At 34.0% G+C, this 20,959-nt stretch overlaps 1 protein-coding gene and 1 long non-coding RNA gene across 7 annotated transcripts in view; one reads left to right on the top strand and one right to left on the bottom strand.

Moving 5' to 3' along the window:
* Positions 1 to 20,959, bottom strand: part of LOC102165728 (uncharacterized) — a 582,163-nt gene that overhangs the window by 156,014 nt on the left and 405,190 nt on the right. For all 6 annotated transcript variants that reach the window (XR_014810754.1, XR_014810750.1, XR_014810752.1 and 3 more), the window contains one exon: positions 9,912 to 10,002. This is a non-coding gene — a long non-coding RNA (uncharacterized LOC102165728). The remainder of the gene's footprint in view (positions 1 to 9,911; positions 10,003 to 20,959) is intronic.
* Positions 1 to 20,959, top strand: part of LOC106504458 (uncharacterized) — a 1,793,907-nt gene that overhangs the window by 1,701,588 nt on the left and 71,360 nt on the right. The gene's annotated exons all lie outside the window — the stretch shown is intronic.

Below are 20,959 nucleotides of genomic sequence, written 5' to 3'. Positions count from 1 at the left end.
TCTACCATTATATAGACCTGCTTCATTTGATCATAATTTTCAAAGCCCATCATCATATGGATTATATAGTTTTATCCATAAAAAGCCTAGATAGTCTTTGCATATGAGATGGGCTATAAAATCTGCAACATCACAATACATATGCAATGTCTTAACCTTCTTTATGAACAATCATCCTCTATATTTGTTGCTTTCTAAATTTTTAAAAAGAAATGCTTTCAAACTGCATTATGAGTAACTAAAGTTATATCTAAGGAAAAAATAACTGTACATGCAATCTAGAATCTATTTCTATCAATCTTAGATATATAGGTGCTCCCTTTTCTGCTAACCCTATTCTAAATATGTTTTTTTTGTGTGGATTCCTTAGGTCATCTTGGATTGTTCATTTTCTTCAAGTATTCAATCACAAGTTCTATTGATTGTACCTCTGCAACTTGTATAATAGTTTATCTAGCCTCTAAATTTCTCATTCCTTTCATATTCTACTCAATATTTTCACCATCCCAGACTAATCTTTCTAAAATGCAAACTTAATCATGATCTTTTTGCATCCCTCATTTTAAAAACTTTTAATAATTCCTCATTTTCTTACACAGTAAAATATAAATCTTATAAAATAGAATCCAAAATACCATTCCACTTAATTTGTAGTGCTCTGTTACCATTCTGTCAAGATTCTGCCTCCTGAGAACTGGTGCTCTAATTACATAGAAAAACTTCATTGTCTATGCCATGCATGTGAATGACCCTCTTCCTGTAGAGAGTGCCTTCCTTCCTTTATCTGGTGAAACTGTAACACAATCTTTAAATCTCAGATCCAACATTACCTCCATTGAGAAGGTTTTACTAAGTCTTCCCAATAGAGTAATAATGTCCTCTTCCTCTGGGATTCCACAGGACCTCTCACACTGCCTATAAATTTCCCTTTTAAACTAAGAGGTCATGGGAAAAGATAAAGTCTTTTCTTGTCTTCACAGTGATAAGCACACTGACAATAATAATGAATAGACCTTGATTAAGTCACATTTTCCTGAATGTTATTTTTCTAATATATACAAGAGAGATGATTATCAGCCTTTAGATTATTGCACAGATTAAACAAAATATACATGCAAAAATTTCTATCACATTAGGTAGCACATAAGTAGCATTCAAGAAGTATTAAAGTTGAATTATGTGGCACTTTCAGACTATCAGTCATTTACAAAATTTTTAGGCATATATTTAAAGAAGGGTAGTGTAGATAGGTACTATTGAAACTCTAACAAGAAAAATAAATTATGCTAAAGTTGGAACACAAAAGTGAGTGCAAAGTAAATGAATACATAATTTTTTTTTATCTTGTCTTTTTAGGGCCATACCTGCAGCATATGGAAGCTCCAAGGCTAGAGGCTGAATACAATTTTTTTTCTACTGTCCAGCATGGTGACCCAGTTTCACATACATGTACACATTCTATTTTCGCACATTATCATGCTTCATCATAAGTGACTAGACATAGTTCCCAGTGTTACACAGCAGGATCTCATTGCTAAGCCATACCAAAGGCAATAGTTTGTATCTATTAACCCCAAGCTCCCCAACCACCCCACTCCCTCCCCCTCCCCCTTGGCAACTACAAATCTCTTCTCTAAGTCCATGATTTTCTTCCTGTGGAAAGGTTCATTTGTTCCTTATATTAGATTCCAGATAGAAGTGATACCATATGGTATTTGTCTTTCTCTTTCTGACTTACTTCACTCAGTATGACAGTCTCTAGTTCCATCCATGTTGCTGTAAATGGCATTATTTCATTCTTTTTTATGGCTGAGTAGTATTCCATTGTGTATATATATACCACATTTTCTTAATCCAACAGATGGCCAACAGGCACATGAAAAAATGCTCAACAACACTGATTATTAGAGAAATGAAAATCAAAACTACCACAAGACACCCACCACTCACACCCGTCAGAATGGCCATCATTAATTAGTCCACAAATAATAAGTGCTGAAGGGGGTGTGGAGAAAAGGGAACCCTCCTGCACTTTTGGTGGGAATGTAAGCTGGTACAACCACTATGGAGAACAGTATGGAGGTACCTTAGAAATCCATACATAGAACTACCATATGACCCAGCAATCCCACTCTTGTGCGTATATCTGGACAAGACTTTCCTTAAAAAAAGACACATGCACCCGCAGGTTCATTGCAGCTCCATTCACAATAGCCAAGACATGGAAACAAGCCAAATGTCCATTGACAGATGAATGGATTAGGAATAACTGCTGCAAATAATAATTTTTTGCATTTTAAAAATATTTTATTAGAGTATAGAGTACAGTGTTGTGTCAATTTCTGCTGTATAGTATAGTGACCTAGTCATAGATATATATACACAATATATATTCTTTTTCTCATACTATCTTCCATCATGTTCTATCCCAAGGGATTGGATACAGTTCCCTGTGCTGTACAGTAGGGCCTCATTGTATATCCACTCTAAATGAAATAATTTACATCTACTAACCCTAAACTCCCAGTTCATCCCACTTTCTTCACCCTCCTCCTGGGCAACCACAAGTCTCTTCTCTACATCTATGAGACTGTTTCTATTTTATAAACAGATTCATTTGTGCCAAAATTTAGATTCTGCATACATAATAATTTAATGGAAATATGAGTCCTTTAAGATATGAGCTTATTAGTCCATTTATATTTTTGTGATTATATATAATATATAGTTTACATATATATTGATTTATTTGTTGTATTACTATTTTATCTCTTCCTTCAATTAATTGCTTTATTTATTTCTCATCTTTCCACTCTGTTAATTTGAATATACGCATTATATTGGTACTTATAACACTTTTTATCTATAATATTTTATTAAAGCATAATTGATTTACAATATTGTATGAACTTCTGCTGTGCATAAAAATAACTCAGTCATATGTACACACACATTTTAAAAAATATTATTTTCCCAGGATATTGGCAATAGTTAGCTGTGCTGTATATCTATGAATTTACTCTAAACTGACTGAAAATAGGTTGATATTCTTCTCTCCCAAATGACATAAAGTCATTAGAATGTTTTAATTCCAACCTGCTCCTACACCATCATCATAATCTTATCTACTATTGTTTTACAGTATTTTATTTCCATTTTGTTTTAAACTGTCCAGTATATTGTTATTTTATACAACTGATTTCTCTTTAGATCAGCTCACTCACATATTTACTGATCTATTTGTTTAACACTTTTTGGTCTTATTTATTCCTTCTCAGTTGAAATTCCATCTTACCTAAATTTATGCTTTAGCAGTATTTCCAGTGAAGTTTTGTTAGTGGCAAATTCTTTCTGCTTTTGGTTGTCTAAATATGAATCTTATTTGCTCTCTATATTGAATTACTGTTTAACTAAACTTAGAATTTAAGTCACCATTTTCTATCATTACTTTGTTAATATTATTCTATTGTCTTCTGACTTCTGCTTTTGTGGGTGAGAGTTTTTTTGTGGGGGTGAGGGGATAATTTTTATTTTAAAACACAGCACAGTGTTTTAACTCTAGTTCCAAGAAGACATTTTTTTTGGTTTATATTCTGAAGTATCACTCTGATCATCTAACTGTGGATTTATTTTATGTATTCTACTCTATATGCATCGTAAATCTTTTTTTTTTAAGATACATTTTCATTTTTATTTTTTTATTTTCCAAATACATTATTTTTTTCTACTGTACAGCATGGTGACCCAGTTACACATACATGTATACATTCTTTTTTCTCACATTATCAAGCTCCAACATAAGTGGCTAGACAGAGACTTGTGGTTGCCAAGGGGGAGGGGGAGGGAGTGGGAGCTTGGGGTTAATAGATGCAGACTACTGTGTTGTAAATCTTAAATATGAAAGCTCTCTGCTTATTCTCTTCAAATATTAGCTCTTCTCTATTATTTATTTTCCCCTTTGGAATTCACATTAGTCAAATGTTAAACCACCTCTGTTTATTCTTCATTTCTCTTAGCATGTGTTTCTTTATATAGATGTGCTGCATTTAGGATGATTTTCTGCCATCTTTCTTTAGTTTATGAATTTTCTTCTTAGCTGTTTAATCTATTATTTAATTTATTGGATTTTTAATTCCAATTATTACATGTTTTCTTTCTATAAATATATATTTCTATATATGCCTTTTTAATAATTTCTGGGGTTTGCTAAAGTTTTCAATTTCTTCTTTTTATGTATTTATTTCATGCATAACAGACAACTTATTTTCTGATGTACATGGTGGTTTAATACTGATGTTATTTGTATCTTAATACTCTAACTCAAGATTAACAGTTTCATTGTATTTTTGAGATTATAAATGGCATCATCTTCAATAAATATTGAAGTAAGAATACTGGGCAACTGGGGGTTAGGGTTTTTCCTTCTGCAATAGCTATGCATTTCCTTTTTAAAAAATACCTTAAATTTCTCAGTGGTCTTAGTCTGAAATTTTCATTAATTTCTTTGCCCAGAGGGTAACAAATCATGTAGTGTTAAAAAATTTAACCCCAGATCTGTTATGATAAGGCATGTGGTTTCAGAACCTCAGGGGAAATATATCAGGGCACAGCCAAAACAGACCACCTTCCTTATCATCCCATTTTACTGAAGTGTAGATATATTTCCTTTTACAGTCTTTCATTAAAGTTGTATCCCTTGAGAATCACAGCCTTAAATGAGAATCTCCGTGCTGAATTCTTATCTTAACTTTTCTCAAGGCTTCATCACCTGTCCACATCTTGGCATTAAACATAAGCCTCTGGATTACTTGGGCAAATGATTCTCAAACATATTTAACACCACCCTTTTAGCAAGGTTTGGCTGTCAAAATGACTGAGACCATGGCAGGTATTTTGAAGATGGGAGCCAGGGATATTAATCATCCTAAATTTCTTGTGTGTATTATGTAATGTAGTCTACCATATACAATATACAAAGAAAAAATCCAGGTGAATGAGGACCCAAGTTTTTACACCTATGAAAGAAATTAGAATCAACTTATAGATTGATATTTCAGGACTATAAAAAAAATTTTTTTTTAATTTTTTTTTAGGACTATAAAAAATTTCAATGGGACACAAGGAGAAAAAAAAATTGTAAGAAATAGTTTGATAAATTTAACTTTAATAAACTCAAATCTTCAACACAAAACAACCAGGGAAAATATAAATGAATTACTAAGGAAAATGACAAATGTAAGAGCACATATATATACTTGGAAGTGATTAATAATGATATACATTAATCATCAATGCAACCCAATTAAAAAGGGGGCAAAAACTAAAATCATTAAAATGTTGGAAACAGAGGTCCCAACAGTCATCCACCCTCAGAAACCCAATTTAACAACTCTCCATATTTGAAAATCCATTATGAGAGCACTGGAGCACAGCTGAAATATTCCAACATTTAGAAGAACACACACACAATAGCCACTTTGAAAAATTAAGAACAGTTCCACTTTACCCATGTCAAGCCTCCCCCAAGCCACCATAGTACAATGCCAAGAGGGACCCTTTTGGCTATTTTCTCCTGCAGGGCAAAAAGAGTGAATTGAGCATCAAACTTCCTCAGTCTTTCAGGACATTTCCTAAGAGGTCTATTTCTGTCTCTCACCTTATCCAGAATTCTGAGGAAATAAGCATAACTATATTATCTGGGGAAGCCAAGATCAAAGAAAAGAGGTAAGAGTTCACAGGAACTGCCATGTGGATCTCAAATACTAGTTTGTGAACACTGCCAGACTATCTATGAACCCTACCAGCTGAACTGTCTACATACTTCAGCAGCTATCCCACCCTGTACCCTAAAATCAGTCTGAAGGTGCCCCTGAAGCTGGCATGTGTACATCCCCACCAATGACATGTGGTTCTCAGATGCTAGAGTGGATCTCAGCAGCCAGTTCAACTCTGTGATATTGAGAGAAGGAACACAACACTAGAATAGCTCCATCAGGAGAGGGAAAATGTTGGAGCATCCAACTATTTTCCCATGATCTTGGTGTAATGCTTAGGGAAAAGAAGAGGTCATGGCTGACACCAGGCACAGTTTTGGAAGGTAGGGAAAAGGTATATGTTCCTTAGACATCTTCTTCATGATAGAGAGAGAATTGGAGCTTGTACCCACACCCTGGAATTTTAGAGAATACCCTAGAGAAGAGCTGGTGGATCTTAGGACTCAGCACAGATCTGTGGGTTTAAGAGAAAAATACCACCTTAAGACTTCTCCCCAGGAGGGAGCATGTAGAGAGGTGATATCCACAGAAAAATTTTGAGAGATACCCAGAATCTCTAGCCAAGATATCTTGTGTATGTCTTTCCCTCTTGAAATCAGGCCATACACACTGGAAGAAGTGACTACTTCAACTGCATACTCCAATGCAAAGCTATAAAAAACATGAAGAATAAGGAAGCATAACTCCAAAGGTATAAAATAAACTTCAGTAACTAATCCCAATGGAGGTTTAGTAACTAATCTCCATTTGTAGAACTGGAGATCTACAAATTGCCTGACAATTTTTTTTAAATGGTCTTAAAGAAGTTCAATTTTCTATAAAAGAACAGATAAACAAGTAACTAGCAAATATCTGTAGAAAACCATAATTTGAAAAGATATATGCACTACAATGTTCACTGAAGCACTATTTACCAATAGCCAAGACATGGAACCAACCTAAATGTCCATCTACAGAGGAATGGATCAAGAAGATGAGGTGCATAATACAATGGAATATTACTCAACCATAAAAAAGAATGAAACAATGCCATTTGCAGTAAAATGGATGGACCTATCATACTGAGTAAAGTCAGTCAAACAAAATAAATATTATGTCACTTATTCATAGAATCTAAAAAAAAATATGAAAAACCTTATTTAAAAAACAAAAAAGAGACTCATATATTTCAAAAACAAACTTATGCTTATCAATGAGGAAAGGCTGGGAGAAGTGATGGGTGGGGCATTTGGGATGGCTTATGCACACCCTTGTATATAAAATGGACAGTCAACAGAGAACTGCTATATAGCACAGGGAACTCTAGTCAATCTTCTGTGAGAACCTATATGGGCAAATAATTTTAAAAATAATAGATATGTATACATGCACAACTGAATCATTCTGCTGATAGCAGAAATTAACCAACATCATAAATCAACTATACTTCAATAAAATTTTTTAAAATGAAAATAAAAGAAATAGTCTTTCCCAGAGAAACAAAAACTGAGAGAATCTGTAACTACTAGACCTGCTTTACAAGAATTACTAAGGAATATTCTTCAGATTGAAAGGAAAGGATCCTAAACAGCAAAACAATAGCATATGAAAGTATAAATCTCACCATTAAGGACAAATATATAGACAAATATAAAATGAAGCAACACTGTACTTTTAATTTTGGTATAAAACTCAGAATATAAAGATATCAATAATAACTTTAAGCAAATCTGGTAGTGTAAGTATAATATGAAAGATACAGGAGTTCCCTGGTGGCCTACCATTTGGGGATTTGACGTTGTTACTGCTAAGGCTCAGGTTTGATCCCTAGCCCAAGAACTTTCACATGCATAGGTGCAGCCAAAAAAAAAAAAAAAAAAGATGTAAATTATGATATCAACAACAAAGTGTTATAATAGGGTAGAAGTAAAAGTGTAGAGTTTTGTTTATAATTAAAGTTAAAATATTATTATATTAAAATAAACTGTTATAAGATCTTTTATGTAAGACTCAGGGTAACCACAAAGAAAATACTCAAAGAAGATACAAAAAATAACTGTAGAAAAGAATCAAAACATATCAATATTTAAAAAAATCACCAAATCAGAAAAGAAGACAAGAGAAGAAGAGAAGGGAAAAAAAAGTAACTGTATTACAGACAAAAAATATTAATGAAATGGCAATAATAAACTTTATCATCAATGATTATTTTAAATGTAAATGGATTAAACTCCATGATCAAAATAAAGTAGCTAAAGAAATAAAACAACAGTAAATTCCACCTACACATTATCTACAAGAGACTTTAGAACCATGATCTGGAGTTCCTGTCATGGGACAGTGTAAATGAATCCGACTAGGAACCATGAGGTTGTGGGTTTGATTCTTGGCCTCACTCAGTGGGTTAAGGATCCAGCATTGCCAGAAGCTGTGGTATAGGTCACAGATGCAACTTGGATATGGCATTTCTATGGCTCTGGGGTAGGCCAGCAGCTGTAACTCTGATTAGACTACTAGCCTGGGAACCTATACATGCTGTGGGTGTGGCCCTAAAAAGGGAAAAAACGACGACAGAAAAACTATGGTCTTAAAGTAAAGACATTAAAAAAGATATTACATGCAAATGGTAACCAGAATAGATGAGGAATGGTTATATTTATATCAAACAAAATAGAATTTAAGTAAAAAAGTCCCAAGAAAAAAAGCCATCATAATGATAAAAGGGTCAATTCAATAGGAAAACATAACAATTATAACATATATATATCCCATATCAGAGCAACTATATAAAGCAACACTGGCAAATATGAAAGGAGAAATACACAGCAACATACTAAGCCAACAATCTTTTACAATGCATTCTTCCCCAGAGCTGGGGAAGAATATGTATTTTTTCTAAAGCACACAAAGAACATTTCATAGGATAGATTATGTGTTATATCACAAAAGAAGTCTTAATAAATTGACAGTTGAAATTATCTCAAGTTTCTTTTCATTCAATGAAGTAAATTATGATTCAATAATATAAGGAAAATGAGGAAACACATTTATGTGAAAATTAAATAACATACTCTTGACCAACACTGGATGAAAGAAGAAATCAAAAGGAAAAATTAAAAATATTCCAAGACAAAAATGAAAATATAACATACCAAAACTTGTTGGAAGCAGCAAAAGCAGTATTTAGTAATGTTTATGAAAATAAATACTTACGTTAAAAAATAAAAAAATTACCTCCAGTAAAAACCTAACTTCAGACCTCGAGAGAACAATAAAAGAACTGAGCTCAAACTTACAAAACAGATTAAATGATAAATATTAGAATGGAAATAAATCACATGGAGAGTTGCAAAACAACAGAAAAATATAAAACTAGAAGTTGTTTTCTTGAAAATATTAACAAAATTGACAAAACTTTAGACTAAGAAAAGCAATAGAAGACTCAAAGAAAACCAACAATTAAATAAAGGAAAAGAGCCTGAGAAACTATTATGAATAAGTTATACATAAAAAATTGAACAACATAGAAGAACAAGATAAATTCCAGGAAACAAAATCTACCAAGACTTAATCATGAAAAATTTAAAAATATGAACAGAGTAATTACTAGTAAGAAGATTTATTAGTAAAGAAAACAAAACAAAAAGAAAAGCCCAGAAAAGGTGACTTCAAAGGTTAATTCTACCAAGGATTTAAAGAAAAATTCATGCCAAGACTTCTCGAACTCTTCCCAAAAAACTGAATGGGAGGAAACACTTCCAAACTCATTTTATAAGACGAGTAGTATTACCCTAATACCAAATCCAGATAAGGACACTACAAAAAGGAAAACTAGAGGCCAGTATTCCTGATGAATATAGATGTAAAAATCTTCAACAGAGTATTAGCAAACTGAATTCAACCACACATTCAAGTATCATACACCATGATCTAGTGAAATGTAGCCCTGGAATATAAGTGGATCACCATATTAAAATCAAGCAATGTGAAAAAACACATTTAAAGAATGGAAAACAAAACATATGATCATATCAATAGATGCAAAAAAATGATTGAAAAAAATAATATCATGATAAAAACACTTAACAAATTAGGAACAGAAGGAAATTAACATAATAAAGACCATACACAACATGCCCACAGGTTGTTTTCACTCACCAGTGAAAAGATGTAAGTTTTCCCTTTAAGATCAGGAACAAGACAAGAACGCCTCCTCTTGCCACTTTTATTTAACACAGTACTGGAAGTCCTAGTCAGAAAAATTAAGTAAGAAAAAGATATTAAGCATCCAAATACATAGGAAGAATTACAATTATCTCTGTTTGCAAATGACATGATGTTATATGCATAAATACCTAAAGATTCCACAAAAAATCCTGTGAGAGCTAAAAAAACTCAGTAAAGTTGCAATATATAAATAAATATACAAACATTAGTTGCCTTTTGATATACAAAACATAAAACAATCTGAAAAGGAAATTAAGAAAATAATCCCACTTACAATGGTATCTTAAAGATTAATACACTTACAAATAAATTTAACCAAGGAGATAAAAGACTTATTCCTGAAAACTAGAAATAATTCATCAAAGTAATTTAAAAACAAATAAAAGATATCTCACATTCATCATCGAATACTTAATATTGTTAAAATGTCCACAGCACCCAGAGTGGTCTACAGATTCAATATAATCTTGATTAGAATCCCAGTGGAATTTGTCACAGAAATAGAAAAAACAATTCTAATACTTATATGGATCCACAAAGGACCACAAATAACCAAAACAATCTTCAGGAAGAAGAATAAAGTTGGAGGCATCCACATGCTCAGATGTGAAAACATATTACAAAGCTACAAAAATCAAAACAGTATGAAAATGGAGTAAAATTAGCCATAAAGCCATTGAAAAAGAATAGAGACTGCATAAATAAACCTCTACATATATGGTCAAATGAATTTCAGAATGGTTCCAAGAGCACATACATATGGAGAAGAATAATCTCTTCAAAAACCAGTCTTGGGAAAAGTGGATATTCACTTGTGAAAGAATTAAATTGGATTCTTATCTTATACCATAAAAAATTAACTTACATGAGGTAAAGCCTTAAATATAAGACCTGAAACAGTGAAACTCCCCAATGAAAACATAGAGGAAAAGCTTTCTAAGATTGTTTTTGGCAATGATTTCTTGCATATGACACCAAACAAAAGCACAGGCAACAAAAGTAAAAATAGGTAAATAGGATAATATTGACTTAAAAAGTTTTTGTATAGTAAAGGATATAATCAACAGAATGAAAAGGCAAACTATGAATGCAAAAAATATTTGCAAATCATATGTGTGATAAAGGGTTAATAACCAAAATATATAGTGAACTTCTACAACTCAATAGGAGAAAAAAAAATAACTTGATTTTAAAAAATGGGCAAAGGACCTGAATAGTCATTCCTCCAAAGAAAATATAAAAACACAACAGGTATTTGTAGAGTCAAACATCATCAATCATCAGGGAAATGCAGATCAGAACCACAAGATATTACCTTACAGTTGTTAGGGTGACTATAATAAAAAAACAAAAGATAACATATATTGCCAAGAATGTGGACTAAAGGGAACCCTTATACACTCTTGGCGGGAAGGTAAATTGGTTCAGATGCTATGGAAAACAGTATGGAAGTTCCTCTAAAAATTAAAAATATGAGTTCCCTTCATGGCTCAGCAGTTAACAAACACAACTAGGATCTGTGAGGATGCAATTCAATCCCTCGCTCAGGGAGTTAAGGATCCATCATTGCTGTAGCTGTGGTGTAGACTGGCAGCTGTAGCTCTGATTTGATGATTTGACCCCTAGCATGGGAACTTCCATATACTGTGGGTGTGGCTCTAAAAATAAAAAAAAATAAAAATAAAAAATAAAAAAAAGTACTGTCATAAAAGGAGCAATCCTACTTTTAGATATATACCCAAAATAATTGAAATTAAGATCTTTAAGAGACATCTGATTTCCCATGTTCATTACAGCATTATTCACAATAGCAAAGACATGACATCCTAAATATCTATAGAGGGTTGAGTAATTAAAGAAAATGGAATGGAATATTAGCCTTAAAAAAGAAAATTCTGTCATTTGTGACAACAATATTAGAGTGTTGGATCATCCCCACTTTCTTAAACAGGCTTTAATTTTATTAAATCTTTCTTTAGATGCATTAGCTTGAATTAAAATCCACAGATAAATTTACTATGAATTAATGTAGGTGTAGAATAATATTTTAAAATTTATAATGTGCCTTATGTTATTAAGACTTGCACTTGATGTTTCTGGTAATGGTGGTATAGAGGTCTACTTTTTTCAACTAATCCTGATAATTTTTCCCCAGTACCCTTCAAAACAAGTAGTTTGGAGACTATTAACCTAAAAATATACAGTTTAAGTCTCTGTTCATGTAAGACATTACATTGAAACAGCCAGCAATGGAATTCATTTACCACATGTTTTGACTACTTTCACAGTGGTCCAAAAATCTTGTTCCTCCTCAAAAGCTTGGCATTTCAATCAAAGTTGGGAATTTTATTGTGCATTTCTTCTAACAGATAGTGCATATAAATGCTAAGTGAAACTGGCCAAATCCTTATCTCTAGTGAATTTCTCTGTCGATACTTATGCTGCTCCTGCCAGAAAAGTGTCTATTTATCCTTTCTATTTGATTGCTCTTTGTAAGAGATGCCCCTTAGCTTCTGACAGCTATTTTTATTTAAATAGCTTTTGCTGTGGACATTTATCAAAGATTTCTTGAAAGCCTACATCAATCACATACAACAGTTGCCCCTTTACATGCAATTTTACATCAAATTAAAATAATATTCCATTAGGTCTGTTATAATCATCTGCCTACACTTCATCTGTATATCCTCTATGAATACAGAATCTTACAGAAGAAGTAGCATTTAAAACATTATTTTTGACAATTTCAAAAATGAATATGGGTAAGAATTACATTTACGCAATTAAATTCTACATTTTTCAAGGCTTGTAAAAATGCAAGTTTGGCAAAATGTCAGGTTGCCAGATTTCAAAAAAATAAAAATAAATCCAATTAAATTTTAATTAAAAATAATATGCCCCAAATATTTCATGGGATGTCTTTATATTAAAAAAATGGCATTTATCTGAAATTAGATCTCACTAGGCATCCTAAATTTTATTTGACAGCCCTACAAATTGGTATTCTGAGGTCCAGTGAAGCTCTTGCTATTTTAAAGAATTTCATATTATCAAGCAAAAAATTTCCTTTAAAACTTCAAGTATCATATACACCAGGTAATCTGTCTTCATTTAGTTTACTAATTAGGTCTAGAACAGTTTGTCCATGTCCTAATTTGTAATCTAATATTGCAATGGTATCTGTTTTAAAGGCTATCTTGAACTGAAATTTTTTCTTTACCGTATTTCTTTTAAAAATTGAGGAAAACTTTTAATTTAATGGCTGTTCTATTTTTTGCATATAAAATTTCTATTATCCAGTTGTTTGCATAGTTGTTGCAATTTAAAGTCACTTAAGGAGTTCCCGTCGTGGCGCAGTGGTTAACGAATCCGACTAGGAACCATGAGGTTGCGGGTTCAGTCCCTGCCCTTGCTCAGTGGGTTAAGGATCCGGCGTTGCCGTGAGCTGTGGTGTAGGTTGCAGACGCGGCTCGGATCCCACATTGCTGTGGCTCTGGCGTAGGCCAGTAGCTACAGCTTCGATTAGACTCCTAGCCTGGGAACCTCCATATGCCACGGGAGTGGCCCAAGAAATAGCAAAAAAAAAAAAGACCAAAAAAATAATAATAATAATAAAAAAAAATAAAGTCACTTAAAAATATTATTTCAGGAGTTGCTATTGTGGCCCAGTAGTCAATGAACCCGACTAGCATCCACAAGGATGCGGATTAGATACCTAAACTTGCTCAGCAGGTTAAGGATCCCATGTTACCCTGAGCTGTTGTGTAGGTTGCAGACAGGGCTCAGATCCAGTGTTTCTGTGGCTGTGGTGTAGGCCAGCAGCCACATCTCTGATTGGACCCCTAGCCCAGGAACCTCCATATGCCATGGGTGCGGCCCTAAAAAGACAAAAAAAAATATATTATTTGATTTTGGTGTCTAATTTAAAACATACTTCTTACTTTTATCACTAAGTGTCACCTTCCCTTTGCCTCCCTACTTCTAGGGAAAAATAATAAGTGTCTGATTCTTTTCTCTTTCCTTTTCACTATGCTTTTATGTAACAATAACAATAATAGCTTCTGGCAATAAAAGACTATTAATAGAATCATAGAGTATTGATTGAAATCGATATGCATTTTCAGTGTTTTAAATGTTAGTTTTTCCTGTAATTAAAAAAAAAGACATCATAATAAGAGTTTAGGAGAAAATGTAGGCACTGCTTACCAGAATGATTTTAAATTGATTTTACCTTACTTAGTAAGGTATTTCAGACCTCCTATTATTGGGTTTTAAATATATTCCCTTCCATTTTTCTTTAAAATTAAGCCTAGGTTTTTAAAATTGATAAACGATTTCTTTGGAGCAGCTTTAAGTTGGCAGAAAACTTGAGTGGAAATAGAGTTCTCATACGCTCTGCCCTTCCCACCTTGGCACACATCCAAGATTCCATTATTAACATGGTATATTTTTTGTAATTGATGAACCAATATTAATACACCATTTATAACTAAAATCCATAGTTGATATTATGGTTCAATTATTGTGTTGAACATTCTATAGGGTTTTGATAAACAGAATGATATGTACCATGTATTCAACATTACAGTATCATACAAAATAGTTTCCCTGAACTAAAAATCCCGTGTTTTACTTAGTCATTCCTCTCCTCATCTCCTGAATCCCTGGCAACCCCTAAACTTTATCAGTTGCCATAGCTATGCCTTTTCCAAAATGCCATATAAATTGGAATCATTCAGTATATATAGTCATTTCAGATTGGCTTCTTTTACTTAGCAGTATGCATTTAAGTTTCCTCCAGGTTTTTTTGTGACTAGATGGCTCACCTCTTTTTATTGTTGAATAACATTCCATTGTAAGGATGTACAACATTTCTTTATTTATTCACCTCTTGAGAGACATCTTGATTGCTTCCAAAGTTCGGCAATTATGAATTAAGCTACTATAAACATTTGTGTGTAGAATTTTGAGTGGATAAACAGAAGCTTTTTATGGATGATTTTGGATTTGTTTACCAGAATGTCAAATTCAGTTATATTACTATTAAATGACAGTCAATGTATAATTATCTTCTGCAATAATCCTGTTTCCCTTTCACGACAAAGTCCAATTCAGATCACACAGAATTTCTACCTGTGATTCCATTATTATGCTGCTTTAGCTTCCTTATCAGTCTTGTAATGTAATGCAGCAGCTCTACACTGATGTTATCATAGCAGAATAAAAAGTGTTGGTATCTTTATTGGGGAGGGAAGAGTAGTACAGGGGATGGTTTGTGTGTAGTTTAACCTGTGATGAACTAAATGAGCTCTTAATATACTTTCTATACTATCCTTAATTTAGGAAATCATATCAAACTAAAGCTACAAATCTATGATCAAGTGTGTTTCAAATATCTTATTCATGAATAAGGATTTATTCATTGAGGCTGTATTATTTTGTATTCCTATGTATTATATAAAGTAGCAAATCAAGAGAATTAAGTCAGAATCAGACAACTGTTCAAATACTAGCATATTCAAATGTTAGAATTATTCCTAATAAAGAGCTTAAAATATGAGATAATCTCCATTTTTCATATTAAGATAATTATATACTGCGTTTGCGGCTTTTGTAAACATAGCTGTAATTACCCCCGGCATTGGATTGCTTACTGTCTTTTTTGCCCACTTATTAAAGCTATTTATTTGCAACAAATGCTTTGTAAGCAAACATTAGTCTGCTGTTAACAAAAGTGAAGCCCAAATTTGTAATTAGTTACAGCTGTACACGCTTCTTCCTTTATTCAAAAGTCTTCTATCATTGTGAAGCTGGTTAGTTCATTTTATTCTTTGTGGGAACTAATCTTGGATACTAGATAAAGGCCTTGTTCCCCATACGTTGAGTTCAAATCGATTATTATCTGTTCTAGTCGGGATATGTGGGAATTTAAAGCAATAGCTGGATGGAAGGGAGGAGAGGGAGAAGAAAAAGGCCTTGAGGAAACTGTGCACATTACACTATGAATAACTAAAAGTATATTATAAACCAGTTTAATAATTTAAGTAATAATTCAGAGTTCTGTGTTTAAGTTATATATCATTAAATGCCAATTAATCAAAATCAAGTTAATGTCTTACATCACAGAAATAAATGACCTGATTATTTTTCATTATTGGTTAATCCTACTAAACTTATAGCACATGGAGAGATCTCATGTAAAATATCCTGGGTTCTGTGACCATGGGAGTTATTTAACCTCTCTATTCTTCAGTTTCTTCATTTGTAAAATGAAGATAATAATAGGGTATAAATCATTGGCACCTCATGAGGATTAACTGAATTAACATCCATCGAACACTTAGAATACCTCCTAACACGGAGTTCCCGTCGTGACGCAGTGGTTAACGAATCCGACTAGGAACCATGAGGTTGCGGGTTCGGTCCCTGCCCTTGCTCAGTGGGTTAAGGATCCGGCGTTGCCGTGAGCTGTGGTGTAGGTTGCAGACGCGGCTCGGATCCCGCGTTGCTGTGGCTCTGGCGTAGGCCGGTGGCTACAGCTCCGATTCGACCCCTAGCCTGGGAACCTCCATATGCCGTGGGAGCGGCTTCCGCAACCTATTGTTAATGCAATTGACCAAAATTTAAAGAAAAAAAAGGCAACTCTATGAAGTTCATTAAACTGAGAGTTATAAAGGAGAAAGCTTGGGCAACAGAGTAAATTATTTTCTCAACTTCGTTTTTAAAAAGTTGTTGAAACCCCTGTAATGGAAAATGCCCTCCCCCTATTTCTTATGATTTTAGTATTTGTAGTATTATTTCAGATAAGATTACAGTTGACTATCCAATGGCCTGATTCCGAATTACAGAAAATGTTTATAGATTAATTAGCACTCTTACCTTTAATTACCACTCTAGATATGCCTAGAAAACCAAATTACAAAATCTGTTGAGGTTTCATTTTCATCAATGGCAGTTAAAATTTTCCTGAGATAATTCTTTTTTTTTAATTTTTTTTTTTTATTTTCCCACTGTACAGCAAGGGGGTCAGGTTATCCTTACATGTATACATTACAATTACATTTTTTCCCCCACCCTTTCTTCTGTTGCAACATGAGTATCTAGACAAAGTTCTCAATGCTATTCAGCAGGATCTCCTTGTATATCTATTCTAAGTTGTGTCTGATAAGTCCAAGCTCCCGATCCCTCCCACTCCCTCCCCTTCCCATCAGGCAGCCACAAGTCTACTCTCCAAGTCCATGATTTTCTTTTCTGAGGAGATGTTCATTTGTGCTGGATATTAGATTCCAGTTATAAGTGATATCATATGGTATTTGTCTTTCTCTTTCTGGCTCATTTCACTCAGTATGAGATTCTCTAGTTCCATCCATGTTGCTGCAAATGGCATTATGTCATTCTTTTTATGGCTGAGTAGTATTCCATTGTGTATATATACCACATCTTCCAAATCCAATCATCTGTGGATGGACATTTGGGTTGTTTCCATATCCTAGCTATTGTGAATAGTGCTGCAATGAACACGCGGGTGCATGTGTCTCTTCTAAGTAGAGTTTTGTCCGCATAGATGCCCAAGAGTGGGATTGCGGGGTCATGTGGAAGTTCTATGTATAGATTTCTAAGGTATCTCCAAACTGTTCTCCATAGTGGCTGTACCAGCTGACATTCCCACCAACAGTGCAGGAGGGTTCCCTTTTCTCCACAGCCCCTCCAGCACTTGTTATTTGTGGATTTAGTAATGATGGCCATTCTGACTGGTGTGAGGTGGTATCTCATGGTAGTTTTGATTTACATTTCTCTTATAATCAGTGATGTTGAGCATTTTTTCATGTGTTTGCTGGCCATCTGTATATCTTCCTTGGAGAAATGTCTCTTCAGGTCTTTTGCCCATTTTCCATTGCGTTGTTGGCTTTTTTGCTGTTGGACTGTATAAGTTGTTTATATATTCTAGAGATTAAGCCCTTGTCAGTTGCATCATTTGAAACTATTTTCTCCCATTCTGTAAGTTGTCTTTTTGTTTTCTTTTTGGTTTCCTTTGCTATGCAAAAGCTTTTTGGTTTGATGAGGTCCCATGGGTTTATTTTTGCTCTAATTTCTATTGCTTTGGGAGACTGACCTGAGAAAATATTCATGATGTTGATGTCAGAGAGTGTTTTGCCTATGTTTTCTTCTAGGAGTTTGATGGTGTCCTGTCGTATATTTAAGTCTTTCAGCCATTTGGAGTTTATTTTGGTGCATGGTGTGAGGGTGTGTTCTAGTTTCATTGCTTTGCATGAAGATGTCCAGGTTTCCCAGCAATGCTTGCTGAATAGACTTTTTCCCATTTTATGTTCTTGCCTCCCTTGTCAAAGATTAATTGACCATAGGTGTCAGGGTTTATTTCCGGATTCTCTATTCTGTTCCATTGGTCTGTCTGTCTGTTTGATACCAGTACCACACTGTTTTGATGACTGTGGCTTTGTAGTATTTCTTGAAGTCTGGGAGAGTTATGCCTCCTGCTTGGTTTTTGTTTCTCAGGATTGCTTTGGCGATTCTGGGTCTTTTGTGGTTCCATATAAATGTTTGGATTGTTTGTTCTAGTTCTGTGAAAAATGTCTTGGGTAATTTGATAGGGATTGCATTGAATCTATAGATTGCTTTGGGTAGTATGGCCATTTTTACAATATTGATTTTCCCAATCCAGGAACATGGAATATCTTTCCATTTCTTTACATCTTCTTTGATTTCTTTGATTAAAGGTTTATAGTTCTCGGCATATAGGTCCTTTACCTCCTTGGTCAGGTGTACTCCAAGGTATTTGATTTTGTGAGGTGCAATTTTAAAAGGTATCGTATTTTTGTATTCCTTTTCTAATATTTCATTGCTGGTATACAGAAATGCCACTGACTTCTGAATGTTAATCTTATATCCTGCTACTTTGCTGAATTTATGAATCAGTTCAAGTAGTTTTGGGGTTGAGTCCTTAGGGTTTTCTATGTATAGTATCATGTCATCTGCATACAGTGACAGTTTTATCCCTGAGATAATTCTGATATTTAACAAATTAAATATCAAGAAAGAAGTCTAATAGATCAAAAAATAGAAAAACGGCATTATTTTTTAAAAACCTCACTCCAGAAGATTTACATACAAAGATCAATAGTTAGAATTTAAGCTAATTAATAAAGTTTGTTTAGATAAAAATATGCATTCCATTAAATTAGGCTTGCATTAAAAACAGTATTTTCTTAACCTAAATATTTCTAAAACTCACAGATATATAAATCTCAAAAAAAAAAAAAAAAAAAAAAAAACCCTGGGTTTTCAGACAGAATCCTGGAAGGTAGCACATCAATTAAGACAAATAATCTGAAGATATTATTTCCTTGTTTTCTTTGAGATGGACTCCTAAATTAAAATAAATATGAAGACAAAAATTTCTAAAGAGATGCCAATCTTATTAAAAACTATTAAAACTAAGCCCAATATGAATCAGTTAAAATATATTAGTGAAAAATAGTAAAGTACTTAAGAATTGAGTAATCAGAATGTGTCATGTTTTGCATTTGCTAGTCGCAAAGTGAAATGTTTGTATGTTTGTGGATCCATGTTTAGAAGGGGAACAGTGAGGAGGAGAGAAAGATATGGACAAGATTAGGTGCAAAACGGGTCTTTGATTCCAACCTAGAACAGGTAAGCATTTCCCACGAAGTCCCATACAAGTGAAATTTACATGGTTCTTAACTCAATTTCACTTTATTAAAAATATGCCTATAAAGCCCCAACTCTAAGCAGCAATCAAGAATAACACTCAAATATAAAAGCAGGTTGTGGCAGGAATTTATACTTTGATTTGGGGGCAGGTAGCAAAGTGTTAACACCTATCCAGAAAATATTTCTTTTGAAAAGTTCCATTGTATTCTGCATTCTTTTTTTCAAAATTCTGAATTCAGCTCAACAGTTGCCAGTTTACTTTCTTTTTGACTCTTTGTGACATTAAGGCCACTATCACTTCTAACAGCGTCAATACAGGAGACATAGCTACTCTTGTAATTATTTCACAGCCCCAAGTTTCCTGAGAATAGCTTGAGACCTTTGATGTTCACATCTGAACTAAGGTTCATGGTTTTCAACTGGAAATGATTAGTACTCAAAGAACTAAGGGAAACAATAAATCTAGGGCCTTGGTAACCACACAAGCACCTAACTTTCTTTCTCCAAAGTTACTGTTGCCTATCCACTGATGGGAGAAACGGCTCACCATTTTCCTGCTGATTCTGAACTGTTTCCTTGGCTCTAACTTTTCCCTAGTGTGCCTAGATTATCATATTGGACTTCCCACTTGAATCCTGCCTAAACTTGCTATGTTCTCTAGACTCTTGCCTTGGGGCAACCAGCTGCTTTAGTTGTACAACCTGACCAGTTGGACAGCCCTCATCCTGGCTGCTCATGCCTTTCCCCATTTCTCCATCCTTTATACTCTCAAGAGCCTAGCTTGTTTTGTACCATTGCCCTCAAGTCAAGGCTGCCAGAACTGTGTGTAGTTTAGAAGCACTATAACTGCCTACAATAGTAATAGTGTGGCTTTATTGCTACCCTGACTTTTTATCACATGCTTTGATACTGAGTTTAAGGGGTTTTCTCCAATATTTATCTTAATTAGTTTTCTTTTATTCAGTTACATATGCGATTATTCATTATATTCTCCTATTTACCAACTGTTCAAAATTTTTACAAAAGCAGCTTAAGGAGTTCCCGTCATGGTGCAGTGGTTAACGAATCCGACTAGGAACCATGAGGTTGCAGGTTCGATTCCTGCCCTTGCTCCGTGGGTTAACAATCCGGCATTGCCGTGAGCTGTGGTGTAGGTCACAGACACGGCTTGGATCCCACATTGCTGTGGCTCTGGCGTAGGCCAGCAGCTACAGCTCCAATTGGACCCCTAGCCTGGGAACCTCCATATGCAGCGGGAGCGGCCCAAGAAATGGCAAAAAGACAAAAAA

Source organism: Sus scrofa, chromosome 7 (assembly GCF_054392235.1).
Source record: "Sus scrofa isolate SSC_HxYL_T2T_F1_AM1 chromosome 7, Sscrofa_HxYL_maternal_Yorkshire_Landrace_v2.0, whole genome shotgun sequence".
Taxonomy (NCBI): Eukaryota; Metazoa; Chordata; class Mammalia; order Artiodactyla; family Suidae; genus Sus; species Sus scrofa.
The sequence above is the reverse complement of the archived record's forward strand: the minus strand, read 5'-3'. Positions and strand labels throughout refer to the sequence as shown.